At 42.2% G+C, this 25,969-nt stretch overlaps 1 long non-coding RNA gene across 3 annotated transcripts in view; it reads right to left on the bottom strand.

Moving 5' to 3' along the window:
- Positions 1-24,000, bottom strand: part of LOC142818262 (uncharacterized) — a 107,461-nt gene extending 83,461 nt beyond the window's left edge. The window contains exons 1-4 of one of the 3 annotated variants that reach the window (XR_012895647.1): positions 23,735-24,000; positions 19,354-19,482; positions 17,363-17,443; positions 1,660-1,934 (exon numbers count right to left, since the gene is read on the bottom strand). This is a non-coding gene — a long non-coding RNA (uncharacterized LOC142818262). Of the gene's footprint in view, positions 1-1,659; positions 1,935-17,362; positions 17,444-19,353; positions 19,483-23,734 lie in introns of those variants that run through there. The other 2 variants (XR_012895646.1, XR_012895645.1) reach the window with 2 other exon arrangements.
- Positions 24,001-25,969: the final 1,969 nt, after the last annotated feature.

Raw genomic sequence — 25,969 nt, forward strand, 5'->3', positions numbered from 1 at the left:
GGCAATTTTTCTCCTCTCTTGTTTCTTTTTTGTCTAATTTTTATTTCTCCATCCCCCCGCCCCCCTCAGGATCAAATTATAAATTATTTCTTTTTTGTCCTGATAAACAGTATACTCTTGTCTTGTGCCAGTACACCATGTACTGGAGTGATAGTGCCGCTTTTAAGTGAGCTTTTGTGAGGCCCTGTTAGTACTGCCCTATTTTGCTATTTATATCTGCCATTTATTTACAGGTAAGAATCTAGTCTATTTCCCCTTGACTAATTTCAAATTCCAGGCGCTAAGGCTTCTGTAGCCTCGACCAGCGCATTTTTAAAAAAATGCTGTACATTTGCAGTACTCAGACTCTTAATGAAAGCCACTCAGAATGCATTGGGGATTTCACAACTTTATTCTTCGCAAATGCAGCATTCAATATTGTGCTTTTGGACAAAAGGCTGAAGTAATCTGTCAGTCTTTTGGCCTACTGAATGGTATATATTCTGGCCCTACTGTCTCTCCGTATTTTCTTTCATTCATGATGTGAGCATGTCTGGTTTTAGCACTCACGTGAGCTCATTTAGTCAGTCCTGTCGTTTTCCCTATGTTGTATCTCCATGGTCATTTTCATTCCTTCTGTTCGCTTCCCCCACAGTGTCCTTGCTCAATAATATTCATTAATTGATTGACAGCTCTGATAGACCCAACTAACCTCTATCTCTCTCTCATGTCAGTTTTTAAATAAGTACTTGTACGTCCAATGACCTTGTCGCCTCATCAGATATCAGAAAATGAGCATGCAGATATGGAAGAACCTGATTAGCAAAATAAGGAAGATCTTACTTCTGGCATAAGTCCATAACAAGCACTAACAACTAAGTTTACATATTATGCATTTTAAACAAAAGAGACCTACAAATGAGGAATAAACAGACCTTAGCCAGTTCCATGAGCATTGTCGCTATTGAAAGCTTAATACAGAGCTCTCATAACACGATGGGTTTCCTGGAAAAAAAAAATCTGGAAAAGAGCCAACATTACTCAATGTGGTTCTGTTTGCTAGAATTTTAGAAGGTAGCCTTTTATTTTACTGTTTTTAATTGCATTTTAAATTGTTTGCATAATGTTGTAAAGCACCAAAAAACGCATACACAGGAGGAGAGGGCGATTTAGAAATAAAATTATAGTTAAGATTACCTAGCAAAGATTCTGCACAGTAAAGACTTTTTCCTCCCAGAAAACTCTTGCAAAGCTTTGGGCTTTATTGTTTTTTATTTATATTACAGTAATATATATAGACTCCAGGTTGTTATGCTGCTATGTTCAGTGTTGTACATACTAAATATCAGACCCTGCATTAAAGAACTTAGAATGTAAATAGACAGTACAGACAGGAGGAAATATATTAGCTTCATTTTACAGATTGGGAACTGAGGCTCAGTGACTGGTACAAGGTCATGCAGGAAGTCTGTGGCAGAAGCAGGAAGTCTGTGGCAGAACCAAGAAGTAAAGACAGATCTGCAGAGTCCAGTCTCTTGCCCTCTTCTTCTGTGTGTCAGTTTCTCATCATCTGAATTTAGCAATGGTAGGAATCAGTTTGGTGAAACCAGTGCTTTGTTTGGCCTTCATTTGAGTGGCAATGTTTTTGATCAGATCACTGTAATAATGTTAGGACAGATTACACTTGTTAAACAGGCTAGATTAACACAGCTGTTTATTATATCATAAAATACTTTATAAAGACAAAGCGCAAAGTAGATTATATTTCTTGGGAACTATTTAAGAGCAGTGAGTAGGAATCTGTTAGGATCAGGTGAGGATGTCACAGAGTCTCCTCCAGTTGCAGGGCTGGGAAGAGAGAGGACTGGGGCTGGACTTGGTCTTTGATCTTGGTTCTGGATTCATTGTTCATGTTGAGTGAAATTCACCATTGATACAATTGGCCCTTAGAAGACCTGCAATGCAGTGATACCCCCCATCATCTTCCAAGCATGGACAACTGCAGATCATTCACACAGACAGTCTCTATGTGCACCACATAAAAATGCTTAATTAGGGCTTGGTTGCTACTTTGGGTGAAGAAATATGACCCATTCCTAGTAATGATATAGACACAAGGTTAAATGAGTCCATCGTCATGTTTATACTTATACCATGGAACTATATCTAATTGCTGCTGCAATTATTCCCTTTTTTTCATGACAATGTACCTTGTTTTTTAAAACCAACCTTGGAATTTGGGGTGGTTCATACTCAGGTTTTATTACATTCGTATTACTGAAAGCCAGGGACACAATTTTATATAAAATTCTGGTGTTGGCCCATCACTGATATAAGCATGAAAATCAAGATGAGGAAAGGACAAATCAACCAAAAAAATAAAAGAAATAATAAAAAAAAACCACTGAATCATCTGTAGCACAACAAACTTTAAAATGAGACCTCGTGTTTTGGAGCAAAGGTCAAGATTCTTTCAAGAAATGCAGTACTCTCATACGTGGACTTTATTGTACAAAAAATCACATCTCTAATTTATAATTCTCACTGATACAAGAATCAGCTTCTGAGGTTTTCAGTACCAGATGAGGAAACTAGAGGCCTGCAGAACTTTCTTCTCATGAGTAATGCTTACTCAGGTAAGTAGTCCTGTTAATTTCAAAGCCTTATTCATAAGCAACCATTATTCATTGACTTCAATGGGACCTATCACAGGGGTATGGATTACTCACATGAGTAAAGCTTTGCAGGATCTAAATAAGCTAAATTGCCTTCAAGAGCTAATTTTTGAAAATGAAAGATACCATTATGCAAAATGTTGATGCCTGGGTCCCATAATTAATCTGCTATTTTAATCACATGATTGCATAGTAAAGTTCTAATTTCTATGTCACCATGAAATTCCCCAGATTCATTTCTCCTTTCCTGCCTCCAATAACCTTCTAAATATTTTGAAAAGCCCTGGTCAACTGAATCTCTTGCAATAACTTTTTATTGTGAAATTGACCATGGAGTGTACAGCATTTCCCAAATTATAAATCTTTCACCTTGGCACTCTGGAAAGGCTTGGGTGTTATTGCATGTAAGTTTTTGCAGCTGTACAAAATACTTTCATTAACCCAAGAATAGATTATTTGGAGTGCTAATTAATTGATTCTTCAAAATGCCAATTGACATACTCCCAGGGAAAACCTGATCTAAGCAACTATGTTAATCAAGCTATTGTACTTACGGTTCTGTCTGAATATCAGACCATCTGAAATGAGGAGAACTTTGCCATTACTATCCTGGACCTCTTGTGGGCAGCTAATTAATATGAGTAGAATATGACAGTTGCACTTGTACATTCACTGTACTGCCTGACAATAACTCTATAAAATTACATTTCAGCTAAAGAATGGAAACAGTGTTAAATACCATTATTTGCCTTCCTTTGATGTCTGAGAGTCATTATGAAAGCAATTACAGCAGTTTCTCTGTCTGTATGTCTACAGGGTATTTATCTGTATCTGTCTGAGTCCTTTGCCAGGTGGAAAATATATGGCATATTAAAGACAAGGGAATTCAGCCTCAATTATCAGGCAATGAACAGAGGAAGAAACAAAATCAGAGTTTTGCAGATGATCCTGGCAGAAAACAGTAATTTAATATTAAAGCCAGGCAAGCTGGGGAAAACTTGCCTAGTGCAGGAGGTTTTTTTATTTTAATATTATTTGTTCCTCCCCCTCATAAACTCCCATTGCCTTAGTTTGTTTTGCCGTCACATTTTCCAGTTCCTCTGTTCATTTTGAATAAGCTCACATTTGTGAGTCGAGGGAACTTGGAGAATTTTTTTAAACCCATTTTGCTTCTTAATTATGCTGCAACTATTCTTCTGTCTAACCGCGCCCATAGAAACAATAGTTTTACAGGGTATGTTGATGGGTAGGTTGAGTCAGTGCATATGAGCTTCTGCGAGGTCAGGGGTTGGAAAAAACCTCTGAGGGGGCTGAATCTGGCCTGTCTAGGACTTTGATCCGGCCTGCGAGGTAGTTCCAGGCCCTGCCCCCTAGTGCGTTGATTGGGAGCCAGAGATACGTGAGCCCTTTCAACTGCTTCTATTTAAAGGGCTCACGTCTTCCCCCCACCTTGCTTAGCAGCCCCAGAGAAGGCGCAAGGCCTTTTAATAGAAGCAGTTGAAAGGGCTCACATGTCATTTCTGGCTCCCTAGCAGTGCCCTAGCGGCACCAGGGCTATGAGCCCTTTTAACTGCTTCAATTTAAAGGTCTTGTGCCTTCCCCATACCTGTCTGGGCAATGTGTTGCTTGGCAGCCACAGGGAATGCAAGAGCCCTTTAAACAGAAACGGATAAAAGTGCTCTCAGCTCCTAGTGCCTCTAGCACATTGCCTGGGAGCTGGAGATGCATGAGCCCTTTCAACTGCTTCTATTTAAAGGGCTCACACCTGTTAAGTGGCTGCATTGCCTGACAGCCACCCGGCAGGTGCAAGCCCTTTAAAGAGAAGCAATTGAAACAGCCCGCAGCTCTCGGTTCCACTGGCCCATTGCCTGGGAACTCCCTGGGAGTCACGAGCCCTTTCAACTGCTTCTGTTCAAGGGCTTGTACCTGCCGGGTGGCTGCCAGGCAACAGGTTAGCAGCAGGGCCAGGAGCTGCGAGCCCTGTTATGTGACTTCTAAGCCTCTACCCCAGACAACTCTGGGAGGAGGCTAGCCCCAGCACTCTCCCACCTGCTCCAAAATCCCTTCCATTGGCCAGAAGTCAGTGGAGAGGGACACGAGGCCAAGCAAAGCTCATGGTAGGGTATCTCTCAATTCTACCTCTTCCTTCCGAGGCCCCGCCCCTTCTGCTCAAGGCTCCACTCCTTCCACGTCAGCCTGCAGCCACTTCTGAAATTTGTGAAAAAAGTATAGTTCACCCCTGTGTTAGGTGATTAGGGAGCTCTGGATGTTTCAGGGGATGTGGGGTAACTCACAGGATTGAACCCTCATAACAGTACATACCACAAAGTATGTCTGCCCCTATGGCAGTCTGTGGAGTCCAAACACCACATGCCCAGCAAGCACTGGTATAAATGCCAGTGCTGACACTGAGGTTCAGTTTAAGTGAGTAGAGTGCACTATATGCCTGAACCCTCCAGTATGTATCTTGCATGGACTCTCTATATGTTCAAGCAGTGTCTCCCACATCTACGCTGCTCTTTTTAACGTTGCCCTGTGTAGCCAGACAGGAACCCCCCTGTAACATCCATTTTTGCTTGCCTGAAGCATACAGGGCACACAGAGCAGTGAAAGCCTTGAACAGAAGGCCCGGATATGCAGGCTGCTGTGACCCTGGATGGTTGTAAACAGAGATACGCCAATTGCTGACCAAGAGGCTCCAAGGAGTGCCCTTGACTGAAACCCATATTGATACGAACACACACTGTCCGGGGGGAGGAATCTCCTGCCCAGTAAAAAAAAATGTCCAGTACTCACAATTTAGTTATCTCTCTTGCAAGTGTAAATTAAGTAGAAACTCCCTTGTAAGAACTGGCATCATAAAGACAGACCAACACAATTTGGCATCTTAGATAAGAAAGAGGATACGGGCCCCTATGGGTATAAAGATGGGTCCAGCAGCACATTTACTCTGAGTGTCAATCTACCATCTATCTGCTGGTCAGGTTAGGTGATTGGCTTCCCGAGGTTCCACGGGGACGCCCACCTTGTATTCGTCTTTCCTAGGAATCGAGGGACCGGCCCTGGCCTGACACGCTGGGACTGAGAGGCACAGAAGGGGGTAAAAATTGTACCTGGATGTGGTCCTTTGTCTTAAGTGTACACGTAGACTTAGAGCTCTTTAAAGATTAAGCTGTCACTTGGTACCATTATTTCTATTTTCTATCTTTATTTTCTTTGTAACTATTTTTAAAATCTATATTTGCTAGCAGTTAAGAAATAGAGCATTAGCCATTGTAACCATATGATTTATAAGCTTCTTTAATAAACCTGTAACTGTTTAAGCTTTAACCTGACTCCTTCAGTTGCTGTAACAGAACCAAGCACAATTTAAAAGAACTTCAGCCAGTCATAAGGGACAGATATAGGAAGAGCTGGGCCATTTGCATCGTGTAGCTTCCAGAGGACAGATCCGTAGGGGCATCTCTCAGTCTTCCCTAGGCTGCCCGCTGTGAAGGGATCCTGTATCCTAGCAGTTAAAATCTGAGATGTAATAAGCTCTTCTTATAAACTCTGGGGTATCTGTCAGCCTGTTGGCTGCCCTCCGCGAAGGGACCTGATCCTAGCGGACTAAGACACGGACGTTAAACTCCTCAGGGTGCCCGTCAGTCTCTCCTAGACTGCCCACTGCGACGGGGCCTTGTGTCCCATCAGTTGAAGACTCGGGTGTAACATACACACACACACACACACACACACACACACACACACACACTGCCCTGACCATCGACTGATACCCTGCCAAAGTGAAAGACTTTGGCAGCAGGGAGGCAGCTGCCAGCTACATATTCTCTGCCAGGGCTGTCCCCTGATGCAGGTAGCTATGCATGGCAGTGACATGGCCTCTCAGAGCAGCATGAAGCTATATGTCTATTTCCTGTACTCTCTACACACTGTCATAAGCAGAGGCATAGCCTCAGACCTGCTAATCTGGACGTTGGGCTCACCTGCTTGATAGGGCCCAAACTTTCTTGCACTGACTCCACTGGTAGCATGGTTGGGGCCATGGTTTGCCAGGAGGGAAAACAGTGGTGTTCACTGGAGACACATGTTTTCTAAGGCCAAAATGTACCCATCGATGCATTCAGATGCCCTTCTATAGCAGCCTATTGCACAGAGTGAAGGAACTCATTTGTGACTCTAGGGTAGAAACATCACATTGTAATTGAACCTAACAATGGCCATCCTAGGCCAGACCAAAGGTCCATCTAACCCAGTGTCCTGTCTTCCGACAGTAGCTAATGCTAGGTGCTCCCAGAGGGAATGAACAGAACAGGGAATCACCAAGTGTTCCCTCACCTATCACACATTCCCAGCTTCTGACAAACAGAGGCTAGAGACACCATTCCTACCCATGGAAAAGGTTCCACTGAAATTTTACACAATGAAAGATTTTACACTAGGTGTGTGCTTTCCTTGAAAAATGTAAGGTGTTTTTCATCTGAAAAATGAAACCATGGCTCAGTGGCAGCTGAGCTTCTGTGCTGTGTCTGGCGAACCATCTACTCCTGAGCTGCTTTTTTGGTTCCCCTCGCCAACTCATACACACGGCTGATTTTGTCCCTCTTAGTTCTAGGCCTTGATTGTTGTCAAGTTCACCACAACTTCTATGCCAGCTCCTTCCAGTGAAGGTCCTGGCAGGCAGCAGACTGCTCACTATGAGAAGAAGATGCGATTGCAGAATGTGAATGGCTCAGTGAGATGAGTGCTGCTCAACTCTCCAAAAAGAGGCCTGGTCAACCCCTCAGTAGCCTCTGTTAGAGGGCTTGTATGGAGCTTCAATGGGAAGTGAAAGCTAGCAGATACTCCACTCTGTGTAGACCTTCCTCAACAGCACAGGAAGCCAGCCCAGATCCAGATGATTTGCAATTTACCCCTATGAACCCACCTGGGTATTCCAATCCAGGGGTTGTACGAACAGACATCCTTCTGCATTTCACTGCCTGGGCAAGCTGAGCTTCATCAAGTGACTTCACAAGTCAAATTTGCATGATGACACAGACTCTTGCAAGATCTTCCTCATATGCATTAGAGCAGGGGAGGGCAATTAAGTGGCCCGGATGCCAGACACAGGTCGCCAGGTTTAGCCACTTGGTAGGCCTCCAGACACTATCTACCGACCTGTCTACAAGTATGGCCATTCACAGCTCCCATTGCCCACAGATCACCATTCCCGGACACCAGGAGCTGCGGGAAGCAGTGCTGACTGGGCAGGGGCAGATGATCATTTTGCGGGGCCCAGAGCAGTCCAATTTCGCGGGGCCCCCCTTTGCAACGGCACATGCGCGGTGGCCCCACGGCGCATGTGCAGTGGCCCCACGGCACATGCGCGGGGCTTCTTGAAGCACGGGGCCCGGGGCTCGCCCTGCCCTATATCCGCCCCTGTGACTGGGACACCACTTCCTGCAGGCCCCATTGGCTGGAAGCAGTGAACCGTGGTCAACAGGAGCGGCAAGTGGCCATACCTAATGATGCTCAGGTAAATAAAGTGTCTGGTGGCACACCAGGGGCTAACCCCAGTGAATCACATTTGGCCCGTAAGCTGCTTTTAGCCCACCCCTGAATGACAGTCTCTTTAATTGTATTTAGTGGTCTTCTCAATTCTTCAGCTAAACTTTCCTCCTGATGTACAATGTATGTACCTACTATTGTAGCAAGTTTGGCCAAATCAGACTGGATTTCTAGCTGGTCAGTGTTCTCATACATGTTGTGAACACTGATTCATGTTAAAAAAACAGCCATTTAGTTTTACAAGAGAATGATTTACAGAGTGCTGCAAACGCAGCTACTGTCCAACCATGTACACACAGCCTGACATTTTGGTGCTACTTCCAAACTCTTTCTACTTGCAACCTGTGCTCCTTTTTAAAGTTCCTTGCATGTGATATGCACTTGACATGTGATATTGTTTCAGACAAGACAAGTGAAAGCCCACAGACATGCCCAGTTGCTATCAGCTGATGCGAAGGGAAAATCTTGAGACAAAGTTTAACAATACTGTGTTGTCCTCAGTTTTAAATAGAAAGCTAGAAATATTGCCAACAGTTAATTACAATGCTCAAGTATCCTGAATCAGAAAGCTCTAAGAACACATCTGTTGCCATTGCAGCAATTGTATTATAGACTCTCTCTTTAATAGTCTTTCCTGATTTGCTCCTGTAAAGTACGTAACAACTCAATAATGCTCAGTAAGCTGCCAGAGGCAAGTTGGTCAGAGAGAAGGCATAACACATGCATTATTTACAGCTCAGTATCACACTGCTTAGTTTTTACAAAACATTGAGAGCTCGTTTCTACATTGTACTTCACTATGTGTAGATATTAATGCCAGGGAAAAGTGAGTGCAGAGTGGATACAAAATACCATGAGGTCAGAATGATACCCCCTTCCAACTTTGTACAGGGGCAAATTACTACAGTAAGGTCCAGAAAAAAAAAGGAGAATTATGGTTCTTGTTCACAATTGACATGCTCAGAGGTTCTATGAAGGCAATCTTTCCACACTGGTGCTAAGTCATCTCATTGTATGGTCATATTTTATAGCATGATACTTAGCCTTTGAGTATGTATGTCACAGGCATCTTTGCTCTTCTCTAGTATCTTTTCCCAGCATGTATGATGAACATGGAGCTGTAAAAATGTGTCTTTTCTGCTTGGCTACGTCTACACTGGCCCCTTTTCCGGAAGGGGCATGTAAATTTCACTAGTCGTCGTAGGGAAATCCGCGGGGGATTTAAATATCCCCCGCGGCATTTAAATAAAAATGTCCGCCGCTTTTTTCCGGCTTTTAAAAAAGCCGGAAAAGAGCGTCTACACTGGCCCCGATCCTCCGGAAAAAGTGCCCTTTTCCGGAGGCTCTTATTCCTACTTCAAAGTAGGAATAAGAGCCTCCGGAAAAGGGCACTTTTTCCGGAGGATCGGGGCCAGTGTAGACGCTCTTTTCCGGCTTTTTTAAAAGCCGGAAAAAAGCGGCGGACATTTTTATTTAAATGCCGCGGGGGATATTTAAATCCCCCGCGGATTTCCCTACGACGACTAGTGAAATTTACATGCCCCTTCCGGAAAAGGGGCCAGTGTAGACGTAGCCCATATGTTTTCAAATAGGGAATTATTGGACCAAGTCAATTTTCTTAAGACATTCTGAACCACTTTAGCATGTCTGAAGTGGCAATAACTGCGTTAGTCATGTAAGGACCCATTTTTCTCCTCTTGAAGCCAACGGCAAAACTTCCAATGATCACATAAGAAGGAATAGACCCTACTTAATGTACCACCCCTTTGAAATGCAAGGCCTATGCAAAATCCTGTGAAATTAGAAAATTGACCAGAAACTGGTCCTCATGTATATTTACTACAATAGGTTTGCTATAAAAAGATTAATGGATGACAAAACTCAAGATGAAGATGAAAAGATTTAACAAGTTTTGAGATAGACCATGGTAGGGAATGGGGAAAGGATTTTAATGGATATTAGTTGGCAATTCTACAATATAAATCTAGCTTTGGTTACTTAAATCTACAAAATATATTAGCCTATCCTTAGGAAACCATAGTATTTTAAAAGGCATTTTTAAAACCATGCCTTGGATATTTAAATGAGTGTAAAAAGGTAGAGGAAATTTTTTTAAGTTTATATGAACTTGCATAAATATAGAAATTCTGGCCATTTTTAATTAAAAAAAGAAAAACACAACTTGCAAGAAACACTTATTTTCTTAAAAAAAGGATGATTAATACAGGTTAAAAAGCTTTCCTCACTTTACAAAATTAATACCATGTTTAATTATATGAGATTAAAATTTCATTACACATTACACTTTAATTGGCATCGATGGGGCCAGAGGTTAACACCTCTGCACGAGTTACCTTTTATACAGCTCCAATATCTAATAACATAGGAGTTTTAAATTATAAACCCTGACAACATTTAACAAGTTTTCTACACGTTTTAATTTTACCCTAGTAATCTTTTTTGTGGAGCTCACTGGCATTCTTGAGGTCATCATCCTGAATGATGAAAAGAGCTGAGAGAGAAATCATTATAAAACCTACGTAACTGGACATTATTGGATTATGGTAAAGATGTTATCTGAAATAAGGATGTCTACTATAGGTTTAAACATAATTAGTGTAGGACAGTTGTGTGTCTTACTGGTTAAAACATTGTGGGGAGTAAAGGGGAGAGATTCACCTCATAAAAAAAGCCTGATACTGTTCAACTCAAGAAAGATCTGGAAGATTCTTAGCTATGAAGAAGTGAGGTGCTTTTGAGCTAGGTGATCAGAGATGCTGCATTCTAGGGAAAAGACTTTCAAAGGACTAAGGGAATTAAGCACACAAATTGTACTGAGTTTTAATGGAAATTGGAAAGTGCCCTGAATGAGGTGTCAAGATCCCCAATGTAAATGATCAGAGGTCATTGTTTCAATGGCATACACAACCTACTCTATATATTCTTAGTTCGACAGTGGTTCAGGGAACATGAAGGAGATCAACAAAATGGTGCACTTGAACAATAATCTTATGTGCTGGTGAACGGAGTCACTAGATCAGCAGACTCTTTACTCCCATAACGTTTATATCTTTTTAGTACCCAAAGGATTGAAATACAATCTTTAAACACGTATAACAACAGCAAACAACCTCCACACAAGTACCCAGCAGTTGTGTGCACATAATGTGGTCCGTCTGAGACAAATGAGGGGTTGTGCACCACACTAGCAGATGCTCCTGACCAACTACACCAAACCAAATCAAATCAGGCCATTTAATGGGGCATGGATGAAGGAAAAGGAGGATGAGCTGAAAATAGCATGCTCATGCACACAATGGGACCAACAGCAGAAAGGAGCAGCAAAATGTGCTTATGATGCCTTGAGCCAATCTCAGATGAAACACCCTGTTGTACTGCAGCAACACAAGGCTGCACTTCAGATACATTTTCCATGTGTTCAGCTCTGACGTGTTGCCTCCAGAAGGCTGACTGTCAAACATAAGTAAGGATTGGATCCTGCGCTGTTAGAAATCAAGGGGACTGAAGTCCATTGACTTGTCCATTGACTTCCATTGACTTCAGTCAGAATTGGTTGAGGGCCCTTAAGCAGAGATCTCTCTCTCACTGGATAGCTATGTGTTTGTAAATTAAACTTTAACCAGAGTTAATCACTTGTCTTATTGTTGGGCCTCTTCACTGTAGCTTTGGCGGGTGGGCGGGGGAGACTGGGAAGGTGCTTTGTTTTTTTGTTGAAGAAAGCTAACCTGTTCCAGTCTTGTTGCATTGGACACCTGTTGGCTAATGAAAGTTGAGGGTCCTGAGGCCCTGATCCTCCTAAGATCTTCAGGAACCTAGGGAGTTAGGATCCTAAATCTTTTTCAAGAGCTGAGCTTTAACATCCTGCAGAATCAGACACCAAAGTGAGCCCAGTAAAAAGAGCAAGTCTATATGTAACAAACTCCAACTGGATCCACACCGGAGATCAAACAGAGTTAGGAGCAGGAGTCTCTACAGCCCAAGCTAATGAGGTAGGCTCTGTAGATGGGGATGGTAACAGACTCATCCTGTCTTCTGTGGCCTGGGGGAGCTACGCACACACTGAGTGGTAGATTATATACAAATCACTTTCCTAGCCTCTTTATTTCACTACTCAGCATGAGCAATCTTAGGTTTCTACAACATGAATTTTTCAATCATTTTCTAATTGCTTTTTGAAAACTTTTAATCTGGAAATATTTTTAGGTGATAGATTCAGGAAACCTGCACAACAGACACTGAAAGTATGGTAAAAGAGCAGTAAACTGAAATTTGCTGAAAAAGGGGGGTTCCTAATGATTTTTCGTTGACTTGTTCAAGTCCAATATACTTTTTTTTTAAAGGTTGATATAGCTGACTAATCAAATCATCCCAGATAATTCCAAAGAAAGGAAAATATCTGGAAGTGCTATATGTGATCTGACTAGACTTTTCTTTATCAAAGTTTTTATAAGTATTTCTCTGTTTCTGGTCATTCTAGAGATAGATGCCTTGCAATAAATTAACACAACATTCAAACAGATCACATTTCATATTTTGGCAAAGGAATAGGAGCAACTTTGTGTTGGAAAAACTATACAAGAAATTAAAAGCGAGGACAAAAGACTAAGCTCTAACTCCATGCCATTAATAGAGGAATTTAATCCTTTAAAATTTATCTGTAGTGCTCCTCTGGATGGTGTTGTCTGACACACAGACCGAGTCTACTTTCTTAGTTGGAGTAGAGAAGATAAGCGAAATTTACTTTTATGAATCAGAATTAACTTCTGACACTACAGAGCACACAAGGCTATCAGTTAATATTAAACTGAGCACTTATTGATTACCCTGTAATATTGACAAGGTCACTATCTGTATAGATCGCCTGCCATATAAATGCCAGCCAGGTGAATTAAAATACCCTGGAGCAGCATTAAACTTCATGCCAATTTATCCAAAATGGTGTATTTTTCCTCTTCCTACTCAATTTGTGCATATGCTCTTTCCCTGCCCAGTACTTCCTGAGCAATTTCTACTTTGCACTGCAAGCAACCCATTTAACTTAATACCCATTTCATGTAAGTTGCATAGATGAGTCACACTCTACTACTTTTCCACTTACGATCATCTAAAAATTGGCCTTTATGGAAGGGGTGGATGCACGTAGCTGGTGGACTGAAGAATAGAATAGAATTCTGGTTACCTGAATTTTTCCTTCCCCAGTTTACAGTGGAATCTAATTATCAAGCAACTGTTTAACCAAAATGATAGCAATCTAAAATAGAAGGCAAACTTTTGGAAGAAAGGCAATGTTCAATGTTTTGTTAACTGCGACAGCTAGAACTGAAGCTAAGACAGGATAAGAATTTGTGGCAATATGCTTTCCCAATATTTATAATCAGTCTCAAACTACATCTTTAGACATTAAAATGAAGTGGTCCATCTCATGTAAACTAGTGTAGCTTCATTCAACATGGAGTCATAAATCACCAAAATTAATATGCGGGGGAGAGCGGGAGAGAGTCTTTGTCGGTTATTCAAAGAGACACTGTCTCAACTTTGGGGCTAATTGTTGCTTACATGGTAAGGCTTGGTCTATTTTAGACCAGGCAGGTTGGCTTATGGTATACATCTTCAGCTATGCAAAATGCCTAGCTGGAGTCGGCTTACATTAAGTCGAGCCTTGGTGGTGTCCACACAGTGTAAGGCTGATGGGAGCAAACGCTCGTGTTGGCTTCCCTTACTCCTCACAGAAGGAGTATACAACATCAGTGGGAGCTGCCCTCAGCATTCAATTTAGGGGTCTATACTAGACTCATTAAATCGAAAGCTAGAAGACCGTCCTCCAGAGTCTCAATCTTTTCTTAAGTGTAGTCGTACTCTAAAGAAGTGACATCCAAGGGACCTGAGGTACTTAACAAAATGCAGGATGAGACCTTCAGTCTACATAGTTACTTAGACTACACTAAATAACTTCAAAATATAATCAATAAAAGACCAAACATTCTGAGCCAGCAAATGAAATTAAAATGTGTTTGCTTAAAAAAGTAAATTGGTTATAGCGCAGATAGTGAAATAATATCTTTTAGATTAATGTTTAATTGAAAACAGTATTTACTTCTCTAGTACATTTGAGTGAGCTCTTTACCGTTTCTTTATGTATAATTGTGTTTTGCAGCCAATTTAAAATAACTAGATGAATGCAGGCCTTATGGAAGGTGAAGAGGAGTCCTTGGAAGGATAGGAGCGTCTACCGGGGTTTCTTGCTAACAGATATGAAAAAAGTAATTTCCATTCTGCTATCATAGTGTGATCCTCTCTGCATATAAAGAGTATTTCTCTCTCTCTCTCTCTCTCACACACACACACACACACACACACACACACACACACACACACACACACACACTAACTAAATACCTGAGGAGAAGAAGAATATTTTCTAAAAATGAACAACATGCCTTCTTTTAATATTCCCTGTGTCGGTGCATTAAAGAAAAAAAATAAGCAATAATCATTACAACTTTTTTTCTCTGCAACAGCTTATAATTAATTGTGATAGGACTTGTTATAATCTGGGCATGTGAATGTTCCAATGTTTAATAAAAGAAAGCGGATACATTTCCAGGCCAAGTAGGAGGTAGACAATAGCTACCAGGAGGTAGATTCTAAGTAGGGTTATCAAAGTATCTCAGGGCTTGTCCACACTATGAAGAAGATCCACTAAATCAAACACTAGAAGATCAGCCTCTGGAGGGTTGGTCTAGGGTAGGCACCCAAATTACACAGTGACGGCAGCCCCTGCTGGCGTTGCGTACTCCTCATTCTCTGAGGAATAAGGGAAGTGACAGAAGCACATGCTCCTGTCAGCATCCTGCAGCGTACATACCACAGTGGCTCAGCTTAATGTAAGCTGAATTCAGATTTAGGGGAGAAAGTTCCAATGACTTTCAATAGAACATGTGGTCATAAGTCACCAAAATGAATTTGAAAATCCGCCCTCCAACTCTGCTTAACTTTAAAAATCACACTGACTTCAATTTTGTGCACGTGTACCAGTTTTCAGGCTAATGATGTTTTGGAGCAGCGGAAAAACTTAAAAAGTTAAAATTCCACATAATGATTCACTCTTCCTTCCTTCCAGGTGAATCTGCCTGTGGAAGGTGTTCTTCAGACCCAAATCCTGAAGGAGAAAATTCTCTCCTCCAGCATTATTACCCTGCCTCACAGAGGAGGAGTTCCCAGCGGATTTGATTCATGTTGGCAAGTATTTTGTAATACTGAGATACTAAAAATTGAGATCTATCTATTATATATTTGAGGGAGTTTGTCTGTCCCTCTAAGAAATCCCCCTAAATGGAAAGAGCTAGGACCATTAAATTCAGTATACAGCTTCCTCTTTAACTCTTATAACTGAAAGCAAGGTAAGGGTTTAGCTGGGCCCAGACAATGGGATGTGCCTGGAATAGGACTGTTTCTCATACCACCATACAGAAAAGAGACAGAATCACAAAGCAGGGGCAAGATGCTGGCTGGGGGCATTCCCACACTGTCCAATACTGCCCCAGCCCTAAGCCTACCACCCCGGAGGCCTTCTTTCGGGAGGGCAAGGGGGCTGAAGTTCCCCCCCAGCTCCAAATTCATACAGGGACACTGCTGGATGTTGCTCCCCTTCATTAAGGAGTGAGGAGAAAGTGCATAGTTTGCTGCATTCCTCACTCTGCAAGGGGAGCGCAGGGGCAGATGAACCTGGACCTGCTCTGCTGGGAGACCTGCACCACTCCCCTGGCTGTGCCAACTGGAGCTGCAGCAGCCATGGATCGGCGCTTCTCACTTGGCCCCAAACTGCTGCAGTGAGCAGGAGTGGCTCGAGGCCAGCTGCAGCAGCTGACGCCCTAGGCGGGGTGGCCTGAACAGCCATCAATGGCCATGATGTCATCACGGGGCACCCCGGCGCCCCATGATGTCATCATCAGGCACCCGGGCCAGCGGCACCCCTAGGCAGCTGCCTAGCTCGCCTAGGCTCATGGGCTGCCTCTGGCAGCGAGAGAGGGCCGGGGTAGTCCTCTCTTCCCAGGGCAGCCTGCGTACTGAACCCCTTATCCTCAGCCCCACTCCAGAGCAATGATTCAAATGAAGCATGGACATTTTCATTTTATTTTCCTAAACACACACAAAAAGTAATTGAATTAAGGACACAAGCAATGCCACATACATCATCCAACATCATTATAAAGGTTAAAAACTAGCATAGTTTGGTACACTGTCTCTATTACCCTACTTGTTCTTCTGGGACTTTCTTTGGCTGTTTATCTGGCTGTGCCTTTTGTCTATGTTTAGACTGTAAGCCTCTAAGGTCGAGGACCTTGTCTTTCTATTTCTCCATAAAGGAATAAGCCATACAATGATGCTACCTATAAACAATGAATACAAATAATTCATTTTAACTGAGAGCATCCCCATTTACAGATGTGTTACAAATACTGTATTGTTTTTTTTTTATTTTTTTTTTTAAAAAGCTTTCTACCAAGAGAGGAGAGGACTTTACTCTGATTTACTCATTAGCATGTGGGTTGCTCACTACTGTCAAGAACCTACATATAGCCTGACTGCATTTAGTGTGTTGGACTATTGTTATAGACAAGAGAATGTCTAACTCTCTCAAGGTTAATTGACTACTGCTCTTTGAAATATACATGAGACACTTTATTGACTATCCTGCATCTGACCTCACCTGTCATGCAGGAGGAGGAGGATAGTAACAATGAAAAGGACTCTAATAAAAGATGAACAGAACAGAGGTGAAATATAGTGGATTATACTATGTTTTGCCAACATCACGGAATTTATTCTTTGATGTTCAATGGAGAGTCCTTTATTCTACCTTTGTGATCACAAAGTCCATGAAAAATCAAAATAATTCAGAGGTGTCCTCAGCAATCCCAAGAGTGCCAGCACAGAAGAGGCATTAACTGTAAACAATATGCAGTATTATGCAAATCTTCCACCCAACTCATTCCTAAAGTTCAAGACTGGCATAGGATTTGGACCTTGTTGAATAGCAATTCCATGTATTTCCACGATGTGGGGAAATTCTCTGTATCATCAGAGGATCCCAATTATATGAATGTCTTAAGAAGGGAAAAGACATTCATTCTCACCTCAGAACATCCTCTATTCCAATCTAGTCTGGTTCCTGATCCAGATTCAGATTCCTAGTATCAGAGCATTCCTACAGGGATCTCAAAACACAAACGAGAAAGGTATGTAAATTATACACAGAAGTTCCATGGCATTGGAGGGAAATTTTGCCTTTTCTATGACTATGTCTTGGTCTATGCTGGGGAGTTATTTCGAAATAACTCCTCTTATTTTGAAACAACAAGCAGAGTGTCCATACTACCCCTCCTCCCCCATTACTGTATTTTGAAATAAAGGACTGGTTATTTTGAAATAACAACCCCTGCTTTCCTTGGGGAATAAGCTCATTTCAAAATAGTAATTTTGGGAGTTATTATTTCAAAATAAGTTATTTCAAAATAATTTCCCAGTGTAGACATGCCATATCACTGCACTCCATCCACTCCAGAGACACCTCCTTAGGAAGTACGCAGGTTTGGGGTCCATGTATGGAGAGTGGATGGATTGCTCTCCAAACATGGACTCCAAACCTGTAGAGCCCCTGAGGAGGTGACTTTGTGGGATCCAGGGGAAACTGGAGGAATATCATATTGGTATTGATGTCACAGAAGGAGCTCTGTCCACTTGCATTACCCAGGGGAAGGGCTCTCTGTTGCTCCCAGAAGCCCTAAGAAAAACCTGGCCTAAGGGCTTGCTTTGAGGGTTCTGGGTGTTTTGTCAAATGAAACAGCTGAGAAGTCAGTTCATGAAACATCATCTGCAGTTTTTAAGCATTGTCTCTATGCCACTCAAATTTTAACACAAATGTGATGCAATTAAACAAAACAGTCATTTTTAGGCAATCCATTTATATGTCAAATTTCATCAAAGAGTAATTGTTATGCCCACACTGGAAATCTTTGAAAGAGAGGATGTATCATGGACGTATACTCAAAGTCAGGTTCAAGACTTATTGCATCACATTGAGAGTTTCCAAAGGACAATTGTTTGATGGCCTCAGAATAATCCCTTGGAGGGGGAGGCCATGTTAGTCTATCTACAAAAACAACAAGTCCTGTGGTACCTTGAAGACTAATAGATTCATGAGGTCATAAGCTTAAAACCCCCTTCATCAGGTGCATGCAAAAACTTCAGAACTTCAAAACCATGAAAGATGCCCAAATAAATCTGTTGGTCTTTAAGGTGCAACAGCATTCCTCTTTTTTTTTTTTTTTTTCCTTTTCAGAATAAACCCTTGTGGGGCTTCCACAAGGGCAACTGGGTTTTCCCTATAATTTACCATGATGCAATTACAGCCCTATTGATGATACATTGCATTCCACTGCCAAAGTGTCTGTACTTCCCCCTGCTTGTAACAGCTCAAGACAGAACATGTCAGTATGATCAGAAATGCTACCAGTAACTAAGTGACTGATTGTCTAAGCCTTACTCACATTGGAGTAACATTTATTCAGATGAGTGATCCCCACTGAATTCACCATGCAAGGTGAGCAAAACTTACAGGATCGAGCCCTACATGTGTACTGCACATGAACACTCTGAAGAAACGTTGAGACTCAAACATATGTATTATATATACTGTACAGTTAATGTCAACCACCTACTGTTGGCCAAGTGTGAGGAACTCAGAACCGGTTACATCTTTTGGATAGGATTCAGTCTCCAGCCAGATTTCATAATATGGAATATCCACCTACTTGGTTTGTGCTAGACAGAGATATTTTCATTACTGAATTCAGCCATTGGAAGTTAAAATATGCCAGTGATCTAGTCCCTTAAAAAAATCTTTCATCTTCTACCCCATATCTGCTAGCTGTATAGCATATTTCCCTCGCCACTAATTCTGATCGCATTCCCTAATTAACTCATTTTATCTTTTGGTATAAATCAATTACAATTAAAATATAGTTTGTCAAACCTCATTGGGGTATTATTGTTCCACATTAAAAACATTTTTACTCATGAGAGCAAGTGTGATTAACTTCAGTAGAAAACTTAAAGTTCAACTCACTATGAGCAGAGAAAATTAAGCACAGTTCTTCCGTTGCAGAATAGTTCAGGCTTGCTGTCAACACAAGAAAATAGGAGTAGTGGACACATTTATACTGGCCATTTCCAGATTTCAAGAACCCAGCAGGACCTAAGACAACAAAAATATGAAAGATTTAAAAATGACATTTTGCTTACCAGTATTATATAATAACTCAGTACAAATAATAATAAAAAAAGACAGCATTCATTTTTAAGGCTTTGAATTTTTTTTAAATAAACATGTCTTAACAGTTAATGGAACACTTACATTATAAATACATTTTGTGAATAAAATGCACAAGACCAAATTCTCTGCTGGAGGAGGAGTGCAGATTTGGTGAATTCATTCTACTAGAGTGTTTGGGTCTATTGGTTCCATTTGACTTAGGCCTTCTCTTCTCTAAACAGAATATCACTGCTGCCATGATCAATCTTCTGGAATTTGATTTAGTGAGTCTAGCTAAGATTCACAAAATCAAACTCAGAGGGCACCCCCCACCAGTGTTCCATATTCCTACTTTTGTGAAGAGTAAAAGAAGCCGATGGGAGCATTTGCTCCTGTCAGCCTCTCACTGTGGAGATATCACCAAGCTCGGTGTAAGGTAAGCCAACTCCAGCTACGTATTCCATATAGCTGAAGTTGCATACCTTCAGCCAAGCTACCATGTCTAGTGTAGACCTGGTCCCAGGAATTCACAGACACACTGCTCATCTTCCCTTGATTGTGCTCAGAGCCAGTCCTAAGGGTGGGCTGCGACTGCATTTCAGCCTGACCTCCCGAATCCTCTCCTCAGCTTCCCCAGTTACTCCCCACTCCCCAACCTTTTTTATTATTATTATTTTGCTTGACAAATTTTTGCCCAGTATTTTTTTAAACCACCTGGTGACCCTACAGGTGAGCTGGGCAGTCGCCCGGAGTTGCCAGTTGGTTAGGTTTGGCCCTGATTGTGCTCCACTTTGGCTCTCTTGCACACTCAAATACCTAACCAGCCACTGCTGTGCAACTCACACTGCCAAATGATCAGCAACAGCCCACTCAGCCCAATGTCACCCTCTCCTCTATCCCCTGTAATTCTGCAGCACATTGGTAATCTCTCCAGAGACCAATTGGATAGTGTCTGTCACGTTACAGTTTGTATTTATTATATTTAGTGCCAGAGGTTTCAGCCATGCTCAGATACTATAGTGCCGGGCAGCACTATAAAACCCCACCACAGACAAGGCAGATTAGAGTCCCATTGTAATAGGCACTGTATGAACATAGTAAGTGGTAGTGTGGACATTACCACCCTAGTTCGAACTAGGGGGTATGTAGGCAACCGGAGTTGCAAATTAAGCCCGGGATTTGAATTTCCCAGGCTTCATTTGCATATTGCCGGGTGCCGCCATTTTTAAATGTCCGCTAGTGCGGACTCCGTGCCCCGCGGCTACACAAGGCACCGACTAGGTAGTTTGGATTAGGCTTCCTATTCCGAACTACCATTACTCCTCGTGGAATGAGGAGTAACGGTAGTTCGGAATAGGAAGCCTAATCCGAACTACCTAGTCCATGCCGCGTGTAGCCACGGGGCACGGAGTCAGCACTAGCGGACATTTAAAAATGGCGGCGCCCGGCAATATGCGAATGAAGCCCGGGAAATTCAAATCCCGGGCTTCATTTGCAACTCCGGTTGCCTACATACCCCCTAGTTCGAACTAGGGTGGTAGTGTAGACATACCCTAAGAGACAGCTCCTGCCCTGAAGAGCTCAGAATGGAGAAAGACATGGCTAACAAAGGTGGCAGAGGAAAGTGGTCCAAGAGCAGGTCATTAGCTGAGCCTGGGGTTCTAACTTCTAGGCCAGAACTTTACCCACTAGGCCAGCCACCAAAAGAAACAGTGGGCCATTGATAAAATGGAGCTGTGTTTGTGTGAGGTCACCTCATGAAGATTAAGACTCCTGTCTATCCACACATAAAGCATTGGCCTGACCAGTTGACTCTCCCAGGGAAGCTTCATTCTGGTCACATTGTATTTCCCATGCTGTTCTCCCCTAACTAGGCAACAGGGTACAACTTCTACTGCCAAAGACTTCCCATCCCAACCCAGAGAAAGTATAAAATCCTTGAGCTGAGGAGAAAAGACATGAGAGGATAACAGGCAGTTACCAGAAAAATCTCTCCCCCCTTGTACATGGCACACACAGAGGACTCAGGACGGGTATCATGGCCCTTTGGCTATAAGACAAACAGAAAAACTCTGAAACTTGCACTAATAGAAAAATCCCTGAGCTAGAGTATGTAACATAAGGCAACATGTGCTATTGCACTATCAATACATAGACAATGCAGGTTTTAAGAACATGCCGTGTTTCCATATGTAAAACATGAATCATTACACAGATATATCTATTCCCTCCTAGAGAAAACCCACGGTAGGAATGCTTCCCTAGAACTACAGTAACATGTGCAGCTGTAACCCTTACATTTTCCTATCTAGTGGCACCAAGACCACTTACAGAGAGAATTATGAATCTGCTATTGTAGCCAGTCAGCTTTTAGCTCATGCAATAGACGCTCATGCACGAAGCTCCAGAGGTCCCAAGTTTGATTCCACCCAGAGAGGACCTGGGGTCTGTCAGCCTTACCCAGCTTTAGAAAAAGAAAGACTGACAGGAAACTCAAGAATCAGCATGTATCCCTAGTTCTATAATTTATATGCAGTAGCAGTCATAAGTTCGACCACCTCCATTGTATTAGGTGCTGATCAAACACAGAACAAATAGACAGTCCCTACTAACTGCATTGGTTCTGATATATGTGCTATCTTGGTCAAAACTAATTTTTAAGGCATGGCAGAACCATCTATTTGCCTCCTGGATTCAGTAATTAATTTTAAAAAGTATAATGGAATTCCTTCCACTCTTCCCAAACCTTCTTAAGCTTCAAAAAGCAAAAGCAATAATCATCTTTTTTCATCCACCCGCTAACAAAAAGGAACAAGTCCCTTTTGGTCATGGGCCTTGGTCATATGCTACTATTGTTTCCAACCTGCAAACACATCCCCTTGTGCTGTGGCCTCGTGCAATGTCATAAACTGATCAAAGCTATGTTGGGCTAATACATTAATGGGGAATTTCTCAGGAAAACCCAGATTCATCAAAAATAGTGTTGGGAATTTAGTAGTTCGTAGAAAGCACTTCCGTATTCTGTTCGTAATCAAGTACAGGATTAAGTGCATTATGCTGCTTTAGGATGAAACATCAAGCAAAGAGCTAAATAATTCTACAAATTGAAGGTCAAATCCCAAGGTATTTTTGTATGTAAGTGGAGCTGTTACTCTGGTGTTCTGGCCAAACTTGAGTTCCCATAAACATCATCTATTCCTACATTGTGTTCCTATGAACTTTTAGAGATAGACACCTTAAATCAGAAGGGCCCAAACTTTTCCTGTCATTCCCCCTCACCAGTAATGCAATCTGTCTGCAACCCCGTCCCACCTCTCTCACACATTATTTCTTCAGCTAAGGTGCTTGGAATGAAGGCAGAGCTTTGGGCAGAACTGAGGCCAGAGGAAACACTGGCCTGTGGGTGGAGGTGGGGGGAGGGAAGAGCTGGACTGCAGATGAAGCAGAGATGGAGTGGAACTACAGCCAGGGCAGGAGATGGGCTGAGGCCAGGGTGGGGCTGCAGCTGGGAGTGGAACATAGCTGGAGCTCCAGCTATGGGCAGAGCCGGAGGAAGAATGGAGTTGCAGCAGGGTTTGAAGCTTGCTGGGCTGGCAGCAGAAGGACTGGGGAATACTCTCGCTCTCTATCCCCCATGGCATGCATCCCCCAAACAGTCCACTGCCTCCCCCCCATTTGGGGACCACTGTCTTAGAGATGAATGAATTTCAGTGGTGGCTGATATGAATCCCATTTATACCTCACAAGAGTCATAGGCTTTAAGTAAAGTTTGTAAAATACTTAAGGAAGGAAACAATAAAAAAAAATACTGTTATTCAAATTTTACCTCCCTGACTACCTGGTGTCACTGTAGAATGGCCTGAATCTACCCCTTGCACAAAGGTAAAAAGGATATAAATGTTACCCAGTACAGTCAAATGACAATTTCTTTCCATTCACAAGCTGAATGCCATTTTTTGAGGAAAAAAGTGATATACAGTACAAGTGTGTGTATGTCATTGTGTATATATACACACAGAATGCATACACACAGATGTGTTTGTGCCTGTGTGTATGCATGCAGACACACATGCAGATGCGTGCCCACATTTCACAAAACCATGATTTTTCCCAGTGATGGTTGACATTCTAGTCCCATTGACTTCAGTGAAACCATGAAACAAACACACACACACACACACACACACACACTTACTTGTGTCCACTTCTCATCTAGGTGCCATTAATGGGCACTTCTATCCATTTGATTGGTGGGCTATCAAAACAGAGGAAGGCTTGATGTACCCTCAGTGCTCATCCAGTTTAATCCTTTCCAGTTCAGTCAGAACTCTAAAGATACCTGAAGATTTCTCATACAGCTCACCTCCACCATCCCTCAACTTGGGCTTGGCACCTGACATCAAAACTGAGTGAGTGAGAAGCTGTTATTTCACACCAGTGTAGCTGCTATGCGCTAATAAAAGGGCTTCATTTGGCAAATGGATTTCTGCTGCTCCCTGATGTTGTAATGAATACGATCATTGTATTTGCCATTTACCAAAAGGTTTTGATGACAGCTGCCATCAGAACTTTGATATATTTCCCTTAAATTTTTATTCAGATTTCTTGAGTGTCTCACAGCACACTTTTGACAAGTACAGCTCTAGATTAACAAATTGCAGTTTTGTTTGACCCTAACTACCATGTAAGCTCCTAGTTTTCTCTAGTCTAAAGTACACTGAAGTATTTTTCTGCTTTCCTGCAGTTTTTAAGTAGATAATAAGTCCCAAAATTCGCCAGCCTTTAGCTGAAAGAAGCTTGTCACGGTGGTTGGTAGCTAATGAAGATCCCTTTAGTTTATCTTCATCAATTGTCAAATATTTGAGTCCATGAAGTGGTGTGATGAGGTACAAAGACAGATATTTGAAGGGATTTTAACTCATTTGAGCAATTACATGCTTAACTGCCCTGCGATAATCTGTCAGTCTGAGTCTTTTCTACACAGCAGAAGTGGGGAGTATTAGAATAGCTGGATTTAGAGCATAAAGGCCTGGTCTGAATGGAAGAAAGGCAGCAGAGAAATTAATTGCCAGTAACAAACAGCAGGACTGCTTGCAAGTTATATATCACATAGTTACCTACCAGCAGTGATAGAAGCTAGCTGTAAAAATAGCATACTAGATTGTGACAAAATAGTCACTGCAATGGAATCAGTGAATACCATGAAGAATTTAAACCAGTGTTAGCTAATTAAGTATACATATATTATGTAAAAATTTGTGATTGATACATTTTTAGTACAACCCACATTCCTAATGGCAGTTTTATGATTTTTAAAAGGGATAAAATAACTTACACACGTGCATAATTTATATAAACACGCACATGTCTATAAGGCACATATACTTAAATGTGTATCTAGCATACATGCAAAGACACACAACAATGATGTTGGCAGGGTGGGGGGAAAGACAGATTGCTTAACATATTATCAGTTTGTCTTGAAAGAATAAAAGTGATTCAGACCCTCCAAACCTCTGGCTGACAATGGAAGGGGATGATTAGGTGTCCTGCAGACCTTGTTCTCAATAGCAGCTGCGAGCAGCCAAAGAAAAGAGCCATTGAGGAACCTATTTCTAGTCCTGGAATAAGGGCTCCTTCTGAGTCAACCAGCTAGATAGGGCCTAAAAGGGCTCAGTCACTAGACACAAATCAGGCTCCTACATTGGTGATGGAGAACATATATATGTTGGGTTCACGTATACACATTCACTCTTCACAAACCATGCTTTTTATGGCCCCAGTGACTTCCTACATGGAGAAGGAAGAAGTATGTCTCTATGGGTATGTCTACACTACCACCCTAGTTCAAACTAGGGTGGTTAATGTAGGCAACCGGAGTTGCAAATGAAGCCCGGGATTTGAATTTCCCGGGCTTCATTTGCATATTGCTGGGCGCCGCCATTTTTAAATGCCCGCTAGTTCGGACTCCGTGCCCGCGGCTACACGCGGCACAAACTAGGTAGTTCGGATTAGGCTTCCTATTCCAAACTACAGGTACACCTCATTCCACGAGGAGTAACAGTAGTTCGGAATAGGAAGCCTAATCCGAACTACCTAGTTCGTGCCGTGTGTAGCCGCGGGCACAGAGTCTGAACTAGCGGACATTTAAAAATGGTGGCGCCCGGCAATATGCAAATGAAGCCCGGGAAATTCAAATCCCGGGCTTCATTTGCAACTCCGGTTGCCTACATTACCACCCTAGTTCGAACTAGGGTGGTAGTGTAGACGTACCCTATCATGCTCAGGAATTCTTTACATTCCCTGAAATCCCCAGGGTGCCCATTACACCGGATTCTATAGAATCATAGAGCTGGAAGAGACCTCAGGAGGTCATCAAGTCCAGCCCCCTGCCCAAGACAGGACCAATCCCAAATAAATCCACCCAGCC

Source organism: Pelodiscus sinensis, chromosome 14 (genome assembly GCF_049634645.1).
Source record: "Pelodiscus sinensis isolate JC-2024 chromosome 14, ASM4963464v1, whole genome shotgun sequence".
In the NCBI taxonomy this organism is placed as follows: Eukaryota; Metazoa; Chordata; order Testudines; family Trionychidae; genus Pelodiscus; species Pelodiscus sinensis.